Source organism: Protopterus annectens, chromosome 7.part0, assembly GCF_019279795.1.
Source record: "Protopterus annectens isolate FY-2018-M chromosome 7.part0, PAN1.0, whole genome shotgun sequence".
Lineage (NCBI taxonomy): Eukaryota > Metazoa > Chordata > Ceratodontiformes > Protopteridae > Protopterus > Protopterus annectens.
Genome location: NC_056739.1, coordinates 583,290,332 through 583,308,811, shown reverse-complemented (window position 1 = coordinate 583,308,811; position 18,480 = coordinate 583,290,332). Strand labels below are relative to the sequence as shown.

The window sequence follows — 18,480 nt, the reverse complement described above, 5'->3', positions numbered from 1 at the left end:
AGCTCTAATGCCCTGCGTAATGTCACATCAAACTTAAACTCATGGCAAACAGGGACTCGCCTGTTTACTAAGGAAAATGAAATGTTATGGTCCTCCAGGAGGCAATCAGATCCCATTTAAATGTCTTCAAATTGTACACAATAGCTTTACCTTACAGGTTTCTAATCTTTTCACTGTAGTATAATCGAATCTCACATCCCACTAATCTCAAAAATTGCAATACTTTTTCCCTTGTGTAAGAGTAAGATTGGATGCCTCTTATAATTAGGAAACATGTGCATCTGAAGACTGGAATTGTGAGACTACATTTTCACACTTCCATTATATCAAGTAAACATTATAAAGGTTCATAGTTTGAAACATAAAACCATGGTATATAAATCAACTCATCTGTCTTACCTGTAATACATGTAAGATATCTTGTTATTACACAAACTGTTGTGAAAGTTAACCTACATGGTATCAATTTTTTATTATGCAGAGTCTGTAATGGCTCAGTAAACTTTAATTAAGTGTACTTACTGTTTCTTTGTAGATCATTCTGGACTTAAAATACCTTTTATGACATTTGCCAGATTTACTCCTACTATTTTCATCAAAGGATGGATTATATTAATACACGCAGTACATTTTAAAAGCTAGTATAATAGCTTGCAATAGTTATGTAACACGGTAAAAGATATTTTGTTACATAGCACAACAGCTCAGATGGTGTAGTGGTACATTCCTCTGACTAGAGTGTTCAGGATCATGGGTTTGACACTAGGGACTGTTGTTTACCTGTAATCCTGGTGAGTGGATGGGAAATAGAAAGTGCACCCCAGGGATCACTCCAGTTCTCTACTTGATGGAGGCACCGGGAAATAATGGCGGCATGATGCCAGGACACTTCTATGGGCTAGGCTTGTAAAGGCTCCAGGTCCGTTGGTCTAGTACACACCTATAATCTATGAAGCTGTGAACATAAAATATTTGTATCATGTAGCACAATTTATGATCTTTGGATACTAAGAGTGCTATATAGTAAGGGTTTAAAGGTTAGAGGTTATACATTTGTGTGCATCATAAACAGTACCCAAAAATGTAAACAATTCTAGAACTCTATGCTGAGACCAATACATACAGAGAATGCAGAATGAGAATTACTTTATGAAACTACTTTTGAAAATATTATTACTTCTGAAAAAATTTAAAGATTTGCAGAGGACTCATGCACCTTGCAGCATGGTATCTTCATCCCACTACCTGAAAAACTAATTATACTAACTCTGAGGTTGCACTGCCTCCGAGTGAAGAAAATACTTTGGCATGAACCCAAACATTCAGCTTTTTACTGCAAAGGTAGTGCAACCTTAGGTTAGTACATTTTGTTAACAAAGATTAAGGAGGTACATCCCCCACAAAAGAATGCAGGAAAGTTGTTGCTCAGCCCTTCTGCAAAAAAAAAAAAAAAAGTCATTTTATGATGTATTTTAAGAAATTTCTTTATTATTAAAGAATAATGATTGTTATACATTGTGTACATTCATTTACTTATTTGTTTCAAAGGAGGCCCAAGGAGAAAAGCTTCAAATAGTCAGATGTAGAACATAAGCTGGTAAAAAAAGAATGATTATGGTAAGGCATATAAAATATTACACAATAAATATTAGAATCAGTTAGAGGAATTTAGTAAAAATTGGAATAAGAGACCAGAAAAGCAATTTACAAGGGAACAACGGGAGGATATTACTACAGTAACACCATCCTGGGGTTCAGAAAAGCTTAACAGTATGTAGAAGCCTTAGACATTGTGCTAAGCCTTTTAAATTCAGAGACAGTTCTACCAAAAGTAACTGTAGCCTGTCTCTGGAACAGATTGCCAGCATGTGTCAGGTATGTCTACTCTAAATGGGCATTTCAAAAATGAACCCCAGATTCAAATGTACTCTCCTTAAATAGCTGCGAAAAATAACCCAGACATCTGCCATCAAGGATCAATGGCAGATTTTAGTAAGCACATATACCATTGTTTTTTTTTTCCATTATGGCATAGAAGCAAGTATTCTGTTAGACTCTGTTGTTAGATGAACTTGTTTGTGCAACTCTAGTGTTGAGTTTAACATTTAAATACTAATCAGAGCTTGTTTTAGGCAGCAGTGAGTCCAGTGGTTCTTAAAGGGTTGTTGACCAGAGCAAGTTATCATATTTTTATATTATTGTTATTTTTTAAAGACTTTTATTAAATTATCACAAAGCATACATTAATAGAAAAGAAAACAAATAAAATAAATATTTTCCATTTACATACATTACACTCCACATGTTTTCTTTCTTTGCAACTATTATCAGTCCAGCATTATATAAATTATTCAATTCCTGTCTTCCCCTAAACCTCACTCCTACTGAACATTATTCTGCATATATATTGTTCCCAAAATTTCTATTTATTTCTATGTAATTTTTTTCCTTCCCTTTCCAAAAAATCCTCTTCCAGTTATCTTATCTCTGTTACAATGTTCAATACTTCAAATACAGTTGGTTTAGACTTTAATTTGAATTTTTTAGCAATTGCGTTTTTGGCCAACAGAATTAAACTTAATTCCTTACTATTTCCAGATAATTCAGATCCTGTGCTCCAGCTCAAAAGGATCATTTCATTAGTTGCACCCATTTGCTTACCAAATATTTCTGACAGTGTACTCTGTAGGAAAGTTTTAAAATCTGCCAACTCTTTACACTCCCTAAACATATATTTCCCAGTTACCTCTTTCTTCTCAATCATACCTCCAACATTTTATATCTGCCTGAGGAAAAATTGTTTGAAGTCTGCGTGGGATGTAAAAATACCTATGCAAACACTTCCATGCAAACATCCTAAACCTTCTGCCCTTTGTTGCATACTTGGGAACCATAGATATGTTCTGCCATTGTTCCCTTGTAAATTGCATTTCTGGTTTCTCATCCCAATGTTTTCCAACCTCCTCTGATTGATTCTAATACTTATAATGCAATATTTTATATGCCCTACTAATTATACCCTTTTTTATCAGCTTATGTTCTAGACTGAGCTAAAAACTCTATCACAGCAGATCTTCCACCTAGGATTCCGCTATTCCGCTATCCCTTTCTGTTTGTCTATACTCTGATATCAATCCCTGGTAGTGCAGCCAGTCTCTAGGCTGCACTCCAGACATCTTCTTGGCCTTATCCCACTCTATTACATTTCCCTGTATAGTTATTTACTCCAAATGCCTTGGTTCATTTTTCAGTTTTCTCCAGTAAATTCCAGCCCCCTCTTGCCTGTTTTCTGTACTCCTGTTTGCATTCACACGTATTGGCAAAATCTCCTTTCTCCATTCTCATGTTGGCTTAGTTCTTAATACAGTTTCCGCTACTTTGTGAATATAATGTTCTGTGTGGTTATTATTATACTCCTTAAGGATCTGCATACCAAATCCCACTCTTTCCTTATTTCTTGAACCCACCCCCCCTTCATCATCATTCCTTTTAACTTTGAAAACTAACCTTTATTGCTAAATGTATGTCAAAGAAAGCAGCCTGATTCACTTAATCATTTAGATGATTCAAATGCACCATTGATTGTACTCAGAAATGAATTTATTTCATCAGAATGAATGCACAACTCCTTCTGTAATTGTGACTGTAACTCCAGAAAGAATGCATTATGGTTTGGCCAATCTCCATACTTCATTTAAAGAGCCAAAAAAGAAATAAAGGTATGTTCCTCTACCAGGTAACCAAATATATACCCCCTTCCCTCCTTCCCTCTTTCCCCATATCTTAATGGAAGAGCAAAAAAAAAGGTCTGCGATCTGGTTGATGGTGCTGCTGAAATGCAGGAGACAACCAGTTATACCTCCTAACCTCTTAGCACAACAAATCTGGACAAAGCCTGACATAGGGACATATTGTAAATATTGTTCTTATAAACTTAGAAAATTACTACAATAATAATAGTTGTGTTAGCATTTATTTTATGAAGGATATGTAGTTTTAAACTTAAATGGATGTCATCATTTAGTGACTTCAATCCTCAGTGAATTGCAAGAAAAAACATAAATTTTATGAGGAGCAGACCAAAATATGAGGCAAAAATGTTGACATTCTGTGAAAATCTGGACAATTGAGGGAGGTATGCATGCCCCTGCTCAGCTGATGGGCAATTCAAAAAGTCCCTGTTTGGGTACTTGAGAATCCTGAAATGCAGGAGACAGTCAGATCCTGTTCCTGCACCTTGACCCAGATCCTCCTTCTTCAGCTGGAAAAAAAACCATCAGGTTTTAGTTAAAAAAATCTTTTAAACTATAGCAAACTGCTTTCTACAAATGTAACAAGCAGTTGCTACAGTTTAGACCACAGAGGGATTGCTATAGCACTCAGGTTTGACCACAAATACATCACTGGCTTTTAAAAAATTATGAACATTAAAGAACAATCAGGATTGGCCAATAGCACCCCATAACATTTTGTGCTTGGGACAGTTGCTGCCTTTGTCCCACCTTAGCTACATTACTGACTCCTTGACTCTGTTAACTCAGATGAGGATTCTGTGAGTCAGGTTATATTGCTGTGGGATGGCTGTCCATTCACTAAACACTAATGTGTGCCCTTGAATCTGTTTAATTATGATGGGGGACCAAATTCTTTTAATGTTGTTGTGAATCTGATGGGCTATTGGAAAGATATTGGCAGTTAGCTGCCTAGTCCTTTGTGACTGTGTTTACTGAACTATGGTTTTATTACTTTTAAGGTTTATTTATTTATTTCCATTTGTTGTCTGGGATAGTCCTACTGAGCTAAAGTCCATTTTCATCAATGGCACAGTGGGAAAAACTCTAAGTTTTGACAAATCACAAATAATATAATCAAATATGAAGAAAAAGAACTATCAAGTCTACATCCAAGGTAATTATGTTATGTAGAAATGCAAATATATAGTGTTTGTAACCACAAACAACGAAAAAATGATAAACACTGTATAAGGGTTGCCTGAAGGAAGACGCTCACTCAAACCGGCTATAATACAACCTGTTTAATACTTAAAAAATTCAACATGGTACATGTATTTGAGATTATAAGTGGTTTTTCCCATGTTACAACATGTAGTTCATCACTAGTATACATAGTCTGTGTACACATACGTATCCTATAGGGTTCTATCCGGATACAGAGTATTTTGTATGTTACATTTTCATATGTATGTTTTTAGATTTCTTACTTGATACAGATATTAGGTAGGAAGGTATTAATATAAATTAATTTTAATTATATTTATTATTTTAAGTAGTCACGGGGTTGTTTAAAAACTGTGAGAAGATTAGGACTTGATATATCAATTTTTACAAGTGGATCTAGATTTTATATTATAACACCAACAGTCACGAATGTTATTTGAATTATTAAACACACATTTATTATTATTTATATATAAGGATGTCCTGTATATGTAACAAGTTGCAATACGATTTATTTGTCACATTAACTATTTAGATTGCAACAACATTGCAGGATATTTCTTTAAATTTGACACATTTGTTTGGCGCCAAAAATGTATAAATTAACTGCTAGATGATTGAATAATTGATACTGATGAAGTCCACATTGTAGTGGATGAAAGTGCTTGATCCGTACTTTTAAACTTTATGTTATTTTTTAAGTATTAAACAGGTTGTATTATAGCCGGTGTGAGTGAGCGTCTTCCTTCAGGCAACCCTTATATAGTGTTTATCATTTTTTCGTTGTATGTTATGTAGAAAGTTAACTGTGGGTATATATCTTTACATGGTTGTAATCAGTTAATAAGTAAAAGCAGTTGTAAAAATTATACATTGAATGGGAAGAAAGAAAAAAAAGTGGCGAGATCAGAAAAGATGAGTGGTGAGAGGAAATAACATGATCTGAGTTGAGGAAAAAGTATATTGTGGCATAAAGTGCGTGAGGTTACCTTTAATCTTTAGCATTCTTAATATCATATGCCAAATATTTTTTCAATTTGTCAAGTTTTCTATAGATTTACTATTGTGCATCTACTAACTGTCAAATTCCTTATAGATACTAAGGCTGGAATTCATGCATCTGCTCTGCACAGCTGCATAAGGCCTAACAGGAGCTGCTGAGTGTTGCTAGACGTACTCATTACTTATAAATAGTTAGACCCTACTGTTTCAAAGCACTCAGCCTTACACAGCTCGGATAAGATAACAGGAGTAATATAATGGCAGCTCCCGCAAATTGTGCAGCTCCAGCAGAGCAACAACAGTTACAGTCAACCTCTGCAGCAGTAGCACACTGTTCCTGACTTGCTGTGACATTACAAGACTTGGTCATGTACATAACAAATACCATTTCATGCCAGATTATGTCACGTTGTGCCATTATGCACTATAAAGTACCACATTATTGTGAAGTGCAGCACATGAATATGGTTTTAGAGGTGGATAAATTTACATGGCCTCTGTTAACTCTAAAAACAAAGGAAGTAAAGAGGGTGTATAGGACAGTGTTAATGGGTACGAGCAATAAGAGGGAAATGCACACAATGAGAACTCAGTTGGAGGTTGGAGAGGGAGAAAGGAGGGTATAGTTTTTGTGAGGGTCTACTACAGGCCCCCAAGTCTCAGGTGCTCAAAGACCACTATCTCAACGACTTGTGTATCTTGTACCCATGCATGGACTGCTTCTCTTCCTTAAAGTTGACTATATATTTGGGCAAGATGCTGCACCTTGTCTGAATGCAGTACATGAGTATGACCAAGGTAAGTGTGGCAGTTGTGAGGGAGGGAATGTGGGGGGGGGTGGGAACATAGCTTAGGGTTTCAGACAGTGATTGGGAAGGAAATTTCAGTTTAGGGAGTGAAGGAGGTTTTTTTTTTAAGTGGTAATTTACGTTTCGATTGCAGAAGGGGAGTTTAGGATTAGGGAGCAACTGAGGACTTTAGCTTTAGGCATTGGAGAGTGGTCAGGCATTTTAGGTTTAGGGAGGGGGAATGGAGTTTTAGCTTTAGGGAGCAATTGAGAACTTTAGGTTTAGGGAGGGGAAGCAGAATTTTAAGTTTAGGGAGTGATCACTTCTTGAGGGTTAGAGAGTGGGAGATGAGTGCTGCAGGTTGGGTTAGGGATCACCACAGTGGATCACATGTCTGCTCATGATTGGCAGTGGAGTTTTATGGTGTTGAGTTGCCAGCCCGGCACCCAACCTTCCACAGAAGGCACACACATGCACGCATTCACACCTTGGGCCAATTTAGAGTGTCCAATCCACCTACAGCATGTCTTTGGGATGTGGGAGGAAACCGCAGCACCCAGAGGAAACCCACGCGACCCCAGGGAGGACATGCAGACTCCACACAAAAGACACACCAGCTGAGAATTGAACCAGAGAACCTCTTGATCTGAGGTGGCAACGCTAACCGCTGCACCACCGCAGCCGCCCACATCAAACAAAATCTCATCTCTGTATGGAAAATAAGTTTGCTGGTCATGAGGTAAACAAGATTGCTTTGACAGCCATCCTCGACTGATAAAGTAGTTGAGCTTCTGAAGAATTTGGTCTGAGGCTGTGTGACGTCTAAGCACTTTCATCTCCTGTAAGAGACTTCATCAGAATACAACTTCCTACATAAAATAACCCATTTAAATACTTCAAATTAATGACATCATAATTAGACCTCATTAATCCCAGGTATTTTTACATAACATTAAAGGAGCCATATCTTGAAATATTAAATACATTTAAAAAAACTTACTAAAATTCAATACACTTGTTTTCATATAGTTTGGGTGTTTCTAAAAATCAAATAAATATTTCCTATTCTAGGATTGATTCATATTTAGAGGAATATTTGCTTGATGGAAAATAGTTGTTGATCTATATGATTTCTTGTATAGAAGGGACCCTGTGATACCTGTTTTGTTCGGTATACCTAAGATTCATAAAATGTTTTGAAACCACCATTTAGACCCATTGTGGCAGCTAGAGGCTCTAAAATTCACCCTTTGGCTGTTTTAATTAATTCCTGTGTACAACATGTGGTTGATAAGACCCCTCATTTAGTTAAGGATTCTTGGGAATTTTTGGGTTTAATAAAAAAAGAGTTATGGACAGAGAATATTGTCTTTTTAACAGTAGATGTTAAAGATTTGCTCACTAGTATTCAAAAAGGGGAGGTCCTCATGCTATTTGAACAGGTACTATTCCAGGAATCCAAACTGGAACATGATATAGCTATACTGGTCTGTGAGATGATGAACATAGTCTTGGATAATAACTTTCTGAGGGAGAGTATATCAACAGATCAGAGGTGTAGCCATGGGGGCAGTGTGTTCACCTGTGTATGCTAATTTGGTTCTTCTGGGTTGGGAGAACCAATATGTAATAAATTATTCTTTTAGGGGTAGTGTTAAGTTGTATGTACGTTATTTGGACAACATTTTTATCCTCTGGGAGGGTAGTGAGTCTGAAATTCCTAAGTTCATTCAATATTTGAATTCCAGTAGGGATTTTTTGGATTTCACATATCAGTATGATACAAAGGGTATAAATTATCTAGATACTTATATTTCTAAAGGAATTAATGCTTTTAGGTCAAAAATATACAGAAAGGACACTTTTTGCAATGCATATTTGCATTTCTAAAGTAATCATCCCGTGAGACAAAAGAAAAGTATTGTCAAGGGTCAGGCCATTAGGATAGCCCATATGACTTCACATTTGGAAGATCTGGACCCTGAACTTGAAAAGGTTTCTAGTATGTTTCAAGATAGAGGATACCGCGAATATTTAGTAGAAGAAATTTTAAATGAAGTATATGTAAAATGGGGTGTTTTTTATAAACCACTTCTGGGGGTGGGTTTTGCTAAAAGTGTGAACCATTCTGGGGATGGTCATCAGAACAGAAAGTTTGAAGAAACCTGTGTATTGCAATACAATAGTAATACTAATACTATAAAAAGGGCCATGGAATCCAATTGGAATATTTTTAGAACTAATAGGGAAATTTTTAACAAAGTGGGAGAGTTTAGGTACCAGACCATGTGGGATATGTGTACAATGTCCATATATTATTAAACAGGGTAGTATTGTTTTGAGTAACAATTTGAAAAGTAGAGTAACATCCAAGAAGGGAAATTGTAACACCACTGGATTAGTATACTTGGCAGTATGTATGTCATGTACTCATTATTATGTGGGTAAAACAGAACGTATTGTATGAACATAATAATGATATAAAAAATCATAAACTATCCAGTGCTTTATATAAACAGTTCGTTACTTGTTCAGGTTTTGTGAAATTTATGTTTGGAATATTGGACATTGTTAAAATGAATCCAAGAGGTGGAGATTGGTAGAATTTATTAAAGAAAAGAGAAACTCAGTGGCAGCTCAAGTTAGCTGCGATGTTTCCACCCGGTCTGAATGAGACTGTTTTTATTGCTCCCATGTTGTTGGAAAGAGCTAATAGATTTTAGTGTTATGTACACACAATTTTAAACATGAAAATATTTACGTTCGTGTGAATTGTGGTTTGTTTGATTAATATTATTATAGGTAGATTTAAACTAAAACAAGTGTATTGAATTTTAGTAAGGTTTTTTGAATGTATTTAATATTTCAAGACATGGTTCCTTTAATGTTATGAAAAATTCCTGTGATTAATGAGGTCTAATTATGATGTCATTAACTGAAAGTATTTAAATGGGTTATTTTTTGTAGGAAGTTGTATTCTGATGAAGTCTCTTACTGGAGATGAAAGCACTTAACAGCAATAAATTATGGGATTTTTATTTTATTTCCTGAGTGCATTTACTATACAGATGGTTTCCTAGTTATTTTAGTGACATTTGTGTGGTTCGTATTTGGTGTGGTGATTTTGGTGTTTGTCTCACCAAAAGCCTTTGTGCAGGTGAACCAAGATGTTTATCACAAGGAATATTTCTGAGATTCAGGTGATTCAGAAAAACATCGCTATTGTCTCGTTTCAACTTCTGTAATAACTGTTTTGCACTTTGACCTGCACTTTCTGCCAAACCATTTCACTGTGGGTACTGAGGGCTACTCATAACATGAATAAAGTTCCACTCTTCAGCAAATCTCTTGAACTGCTGGCTTATAAACTATGTACCATTGTCAGAAATAACTTTGTGCGACTACCATAGATTGCAAAATGATGCTTCAGCTTAGTAATGATAGCACTGGACGCTAGATTAGAAAGTAGGTCAATCTCGAACCAATTTGAATAAGATTCTACTAACACCAAGTAATGTTGACCATTCCATTCGAAAATGTCTGTAGCTACTGTCAACCAAGGTAGTTCTGGAATTTGGTTTAGCTGAATTGGTACTTTCTGTTGATGTGGCTTAGTACTATCACATACAGAACAAGATGAAAGTACTCTCTCAATGTCCCTTGACATAGAAGACCATAATACTAGTCCTCTCACCCTTCTTTTGGTAGAATCAGTTCCTGAGTGGCCATGATGCAAGATGGTAATGTACTCTTGTTGTAAGGATTTTGGAACAATCACTTTTGGACCTTTCATGATGATACCATTATCAAACAAAATCTCATCTTCTTCTTTTGGCTTTTCCTGGTTAGGGGTCACCACAGTGGATCACATGTCTGCTCATGATTGGCAGTGGAGTTTTATGGTGTCGAGTTGCCAGCCCGGCACCCAACCTTCCACAGAAGGCACACACATGCACACATTCACACCTTGGGCCAATTTAGAGTGTCCAATCCACCTACAGCATGTCTTTGGGATGTGGGAGGAAACCGCAGCATCCAGAGGAAACCCACACGACCCCAGGGAGGACATGCAGACTCCACACAAAAGGCACACCAGCTGAGAATTGAACCAGAGAACCTCTTGATCTGAGGTGGCAACGCTAACCGCTGCACCACAGCAGCCGCCCACATCAAACAAAATCTCATCTCTGTATGGAAAATAAGTTTGCTGGTCATGAGGTAAACAAGATTGCTTTGACAGCCATCCTCGACTGATAAAGTAGTTGAGTTTCTGAAGAATTTGGTCTGAGGCTGTGTGACGTCTAAGCTCATCAAGACGTGTGGAAGAAAAATTTCTCACTTCTATGACTTCAAAATTAAGTTGCTCATTTTCATGCTGTTCAGTGGTATTTCTGTGCAAGCTGGATAAAGTATCAGCAAGATAAACTTTGCCTTTTGTGTAGACAAAATTGAAATTATGCATTTGCAATTTCAATATCATGTGTTGCAATCTGTCAGGAGCTGTATGCACAGGCTTTCTCATAATAGTGACTAGAGGTTGGTGATCTGTTTCGATTTGAATTGGGCGGCCATAAATATAATCATGGAACTTTGAACATGCAAACACAATTGCCAAGAGTTCTTTCAATATCTGGGCATACTGCATCTCGGTTTGGGTTAGAATTTTGGATGCACAGGCTACTGGACTACCCTCTTGAAGAATGACTGCACCAAGACCAAATTTCGAAGAATCGCAAGAAAGAGTTACTGGTTTGTAAACATTGTAGTATCTGAGAGTAGGTGGACAGGCAATTCTCTGTTTCAGGTCATCAAATGCTCTTTGGTGTTGTTCTAATCAGAACCAGGATACATCTTTACATGTTAACTCTCTGAACGGTGCTGAAAGTTGGCTCAAGTCTGGAATGAACTTGCCTAGGTAGTTAACCATGTCAAGAAAACATTGTAGGGCTTGAACATTGTCTGGAGCTGGCATCTCAAGAATTGCTGTCTGCTTTGGAGGATCTGGTTGTAAGCCCGAACTGGTAAACAAATGACCAACATAAGTAACTTCTCGTAGCCTGAACTGGCACTTCTGAGGATTTAGCTTAAGATTCACTTCACATGCTCTCTCCAGAACTATCTTGAAGTTTCTATTTTTATTATATTTATTTTATTTTACATTTGTTGACTGGGCTAGTCCAACTGGATATATGTCCATTTTCAGCAGAGGCCTGGGTAGAAAAGCTCCACATGCAAACATTAGTATGAACAGGTACAAATTAAGCATATATAATAGTACATACATCAAAACACATTAGATATTAACTACAAAAAACAGAGGACAAGAAATAAAAAGTGTGTTTTGGTAAGAGTTTCTTAAAGCAGAAAAGTTGAGAGTACCTAGATACTCAAGGAAAGCTAGTCAGGGTTGCTACAGGGGCAGAGCCAGTGGGTTTTGAGTTGGGATTTAAAGCAGGGAAGAGAGGAGATTGCCATGAGATTGTGAGGAAGAGTGTTCCAAGTTTTTCCTACTGTGTTGGAGAACAAGGATTTGCCGGCTGTGTTATTGGGTTTACTAGTGGATATAAGTAGTTTGTCGGAAGAACAAAGGCTTTTAAGATTACAGTAAGGAGTGATAAGGGAAGTGAATATGGGAGTGTTTGTGGGTTTGTAAAAGATTTTGTGGGCTAAGGAGAGCTGGTGAAACAGAATTAGGTTTTGTAGTTCGAGCCATCCTAGTTGCCTTAAGTTCTGGCAGTGATGAATTCTAAAAGTAGAGTCAGTGGCAAATCTGGCAATATTGTTGTAAGCAACAGACAATTTGCTGAGGTCAGTTTTGGACAAAGAAGTGTAGATAGGGGAGGCATAAAGGAGGGTGGAAATAAGATGGGAATGAGCAATGGAAGTTCTGGCAAGTGGAGTCAGGAACGGTTTAATTCTATAGAGGGAGCCTAGTTTTTTGTTAACTAATTTTATAGTATTGTTAATGTGCATGTCAAAGGTCAGATTGTTGTCTATCTCAACTCCAAGGAGTCTGGCAGTTGGGTTGGGTGATATGTTGGTGCCATTATTTGACATGACAGAGAAGTTTAGTAGAAAGGATTTTCGGGTCGGTGAAAAAAGTAATACTTTGTTTTTTTTGGGGTTCAATATTAAGCATAATTTTAGGAAACACATCTCTATGGTTTCGAAAGTCACTTGGGTGAGAGAGTGCAGTTCAGAGAGGGATGAGGCAGAACAGATTAAAGTAGAATCATCTGCATATTGTATACAGGTGGCAGGTGAAATACGAGTATGAAAATCATTAATGAAAATTGAAAACAGGAGAGGGCCAAGTATTGAGCCTTGGGGACTCCTAGTAATGGGGAGGTGGTTGGATAAGTTATTGTGCCAACGCATAGTCTGTTGTCTGTTGTGCAGATAAGAGTGGAACCCCTTAATTGAACTTGTGTCTAGTGCAAATGATTTAAGTAAGTTTAACAGTATCTCATGATTGACCATATCAAACGCTTTGGATAGATCAATAAATAGAGCAGAGGTGAAGATATTATTGTTCATATTTTTATTGATGCAGTCTGTGAAAGAGAGGAGGGCAGAGGTGGTGCTATGGTAGGGTCTGAAGCCATGCTGACAGTTAGCTAGCAGATTGTTAGTTAACAGGTGATTCAGACGTTGCTTCTGGACACATTTTTCCATGATTTTAGCAAGAGGAGAGAGCAAGGCTATGGGTCAGTAGTTAGAGAGTTCTGTAGAGGTTCCTCCTTTATGAAGGGGAATAATATGAGATATTTTCTAGAGCGAAGGAATGTAGCCTTCATCAATGGTTCTGTTAATCAGGATGGAGATGGGATAGGTTAAAGCATTAGTAGCAACTTTTAGATAAAGGGCAGGTAAAAGGTCAGCTGATGGAGAGGACGGCTTAAGTTTATGTAGAAGAGAACAGATGAGTGAAGAGGGTACAGGTTGTAGTTGAAATGTGGGAATAGAAGTGTTAGATGAGGTGGAAAGACAAAAGATATCAGGGGAGAGCTGATTAGAAAGTGACTGAGCAGTTTCAGTAAAGAAGGTATTGAAGGCATTAGCAGTCTGTTTGGGGTTATCTTGGGAGGTGCCTGATTGGCTTGGAGTGTCTGAGTGGCCAGGTTTTAAGAGACTATTTATTCCTGCCCAGAACTTTTGTGGGTTATGTAGGTTAGCTTGTCGCAAATGGCAGTAGTAGTTTATTTTATCAAGAAGTACTGCTTTTTGGTAATGTTTCTTATTTGTCTGAAGTTGTCTGAAGTCCTTTTCTCCCTCACATATGTTTTTATTAAATTCTCAGTTTGACCATAGCCTAACCCTTTTATCACTCCTTTCACCCACCTTCACTTACCTTAAATTAGCTGCTTTTCTGATTGTTTTCTGACTGTCTTCCTTCCTTTTGTCTTAACCCGCTCTGTTCACCCTGTGGGCTCACTCCACTCCCCTACCCTATCCCCAATTCGCACCCACCCCAAGGGTCCTAAACTTATACTTCCTTAACCACTCCCCCTACTTTTGTTTCCTCCAATCACTCTTCCACCCTCCCCTCCTGGGCTACTTATCACCATCCACCTGTCACACCTGTTACTTATTCACAAGTATTATCCATCTCCTCCTGTCATTATTTCTTCTTCCTCTTCCCAAATTATTTCCTTGTAACTCTCCTGTCACTATGCCTACTCTAGTAACATCATCACATTCAAAACAACTTCTCACATTCTCAGTTGTCCCTTTCCTTATTGTACTCTACTTTCCAACATCCTATGAACATCGTAGCCTCACTGAATCTAATACTTTCTCCAGACATATTACTTTACCTTCCATAAATTCATCTCATCACTGTTTTAACTTCATATTTTCTCCCAGCTACCTTCCTACAAAATTTCATAGAAAGGTTCACATTACCTACTCCTATCATAAAGACAGAAAGTCCCTACTCATTTTCCCTAAACCCTCTAACTGGTTAAAGAGATTAATCCTCTCCCTTCTAGCAGGTGACATTCAACCCAACCCAGGCCCAAACAACATTTCAACTACAAACCATCTTTGCACTCTTCCCTCTAACTCAAATATACTAAACAAACCCCCAAACTCTCTAGGAAATTGGAAATTCTCAGTCCTATTTTCGACAAGGAGGGGACTTCTCCTTTAATTTGTTTCCAATAACCCTTAACCAATTCATTGAGGTTTTTAGAGAAAATAGTATATTTGGTAACAAAAAACATTTCAGAGCTCTCAATCTCTCCTGCACTTCCCTTCATTTTATTTTGTCTAATGCATTCTTCTGATGTCCTTAATTCTTTATTGTTATAAATCTTAATATAACTTCTATGTACTTCTTCTGGGTCATAACCCCTTTTAATAAAAGTAGATACTATTTCTTTAGCCTCTACACGTGCCTCATTAATATCACTACACAACCTCTTTGTTCTCAGGATTTTTCCAAAAGGAATGGATTCCAATGTATGACTTGGATGGCAGCTGGTAGCATGCAACATCCAATTTATTTGATTACATTTTCTATATACAGTAGTGTGAATTATTTCTTGTATTTTTCCTCTCAATGTTATGTCTAAGAAATTAATTTTTAAACCTATTTGAACACCATCAAATTTAATCCCATATCTACTGGCATTTAAATGTTCTATAAACATAGATGACACATTATATCCCCTTTACAGATAAAAACTAAATCATCTATAAAGCAGAAATATCTTATCACATATTTCCTAAAAAATTCACTCCTATAAATATACTCATTTTCTACTAGCCCCATGAACAAATTTGCATATACTGGGGCAAAAGCCATTGCTGTACCATTATTTTGCCTGTATAAATTTCCATCAAATTCAAAAATATTATTTACTAGGCAAAAGTGTGTTAACTCTTTTATATATTGCGTCCTAGTGCTATCCCCTAAAAAGTATTGTATAGCTTCCAGACCAAAGTCATGTGATATATTGGTGTATAAACTCACCACATCCACTGTTATAAAATACTTCTTCAGTCCATATTACATCCTTTATTTTCTCTAAAAAGTCAAAAGAATCCTTTATATAAGATGGTAACTTTAATACTTCTTTTAACAAAATCTCATGCAAAAGGCAACTCAGGTTGTATGTAAAATAACCTGTTGCTGACACTATAGGACGTCCGGGAGGTTGCAATAAACTTTTGTGTATCTTAGGTACACAAAAGAACTTTGCCACTGTACTATTCTTCATACTTAATTTATGTATCACATCATTTACTGAAAAATAATGCAACCTTATTCCCTTCTTTAACAAAATTTGTAATTCCTGTTGTGCCTGTACCAAACAGACTTCATCCACTTTACTATAAATATTCTCATTATTTAAATGTTGCATGCACATCTTCAGATAATCTATACAATTCATTACCACCAGCTTGCCTCCTTTATCCGAGGGTTTAAAAATTAAATCCTGATTCTTACTCATCTGCTGTAATTTAATCCATTCATTCTTGGTCAAATTATATTTCTTCTTTGAACTTTCAAATTCATTTAGCTCTTTCTCTATTATTAAATTGAAAGCATTATTAAACGCTGTATGTGTGTATTTTTGCACGGTGGCATTAAAGTACTTTTTGTTTTTATTTTACTTGTATCTAACAAAGTATATGCATTGTTTTCTGTTTCTGACTCACCAGAAAAAAAGTTGTCCCTACTTTCATAGTCAGTCTGTATATCAGGCACCATTACTTTTTTTATCCTCAGAATTAAAGAAATGTTCTTTTAAGTGCATCTTACGTACTAAACTCAGAATTTCTCCCTTAATCTCATACATACGTGGTAGAACTCTTGGAATAAACTTCAAACCCTTATCTAAAACTGACAGTTCTATATCATCAAAAACATAATTCGACAAATTGACAACATATTCTTTCACTTTTACTCCATCTACCTGCTTAATTTGTCCATTTACTTCATTTGAATCGTCCCTCTCCCGGGTCTCTATAATGGTCTTGTCCTTGCCATCCTCACTTCCTGGTATTATTGTTGTAATTTTGTCCATTAGACCCCCGAAATGTTCTCCGAAAAGATTCTCCATTTGCTGCCCTCTGTAATTCCGGGAAATCTTGATTCAGCCCTTCTTCCTCATCAAACGAGGATGCCCAACTTTCACCTGAAACAAAACTTCTGTTCTTCTGCTGCCCAGAAGCAGCATTTTCCTTTTGAAAACTGACACTCCTCCTCTTTTGTCACTGATTGGCTGAAAGCACAAAGGCTTTCTTCCGCTCATAATCTCGAATATCCCTCTGCAGTTTGCTCTTCTTCTGATTTATGAGATCTTTTTCATAGGATGAAAGTCTATCATTTATATTTATTAGAAAAGTCTTTAATGCAGAGTTAGAAGTAACATTTGTGATTTCATCGCATATCTGTTTTGTTTCAACTAAAAGTTTGTCCCTCTTAATTTTGTCTCTCTCTATCAGAATGGCCACCCATTCTAGGCTGCAGCGATGTGCTGCAGCTATCCATCTCTCGTGGAACTTGACTTCCAACTCTTCGGACAATTCAAATGGGGAAGATGGATTTCTCACTGCCCTGAGACCCCGTGGTGTAATCTCCAACTCTTGATATCTCTGGAGACTACTAATGTTGTAAAACACCAAGGTCTCTTTTAAAAATTTATTTTTTTAATCGAGAACATAGTTCCTGCGCTGTCAGTATCGCAGACGCTTCTGTCTTTTTACCCACCGTGGCAAATAGATTGGTGGCTATCCGCTGTCGGGAATCTTCCCATTTCTTAAATACATTGGGTACTGCTCCACTCTGAACATCTACCATACCATTCTTCTGTCCATACAGGATTCCTTCACCATTTTCCATAGTTTGTGTGCCCCCTCGGCTTCCTATTTCCCCACTTCTATTCATAAAGTCCATTCCTGTTTCTCGAAAATTTCGAGGAAAGGTGCACAGAGATTCACTGGTCATAAATGCAACTGCAACAACAAACAAACTGTCCCAAATTCTTACGACAAGAAAATAACCAGTGAATAACAGCTCTACTTTCCACCAAAGACTCTTTAATATGCAAACAGAATTTCTCTTAGCACCTTTGCCACAGCCTTTACAGAGTAAAAAACTTTTCCTTCTAAAAGTCTTTCATTTTATACCTCTTCTTAACACATTCCACTTCAATTAATTAATTATATACAAATTGATAAAATACCATTCAATTAATATTTAAAGTAAAAACATCTTTACATAAAACTTTGCCAATTACATTCCTTATTCAAGCCTTTGGGTTGCAAAGTATCATATTTCATTATCAAAATAGATTCCTTTCTCCTCAATACAAATTTCAGCATGTCTACATTCCCATATTGATACAATATTTGTTCTAAAACTGTCACCTTCATTCCATTAATTTCCCCTTTATGCACTCTATTAAAATGCACCGCTATTGGACTTGTAACCTTATTATTCCTCACATCCCTTACATGTTCCTTTATTCTTTCTGCCAGACTTTTCTTAGTTTCCCCTATGTAATATTTATCACAAGGACAGCTTATAATATGTGCATGCTCTGGAATTTGCTAGAAAGCTATGGGGTTTACCAAGGACAGTCACATGACTCACAATTGCTGAAATGGGCTTGGGCCTGTTTTTTTAACCACATGCTGCATATACTGGAAGCATGTATTTCCCATTTGTAAGCATATCTGTGTGCTTTTCTGTGAGCTGATATATCTGACAAATCTCACTG

The 18,480-nt window shown here is 36.8% G+C and overlaps 1 protein-coding gene across 2 annotated transcripts in view; it reads left to right on the top strand.

Moving 5' to 3' along the window:
• NAT16 (N-acetyltransferase 16 (putative)) overlaps window positions 1-18,480 on the top strand; it is a 340,611-nt gene that overhangs the window by 81,469 nt on the left and 240,662 nt on the right. The window lies entirely within an intron of this gene.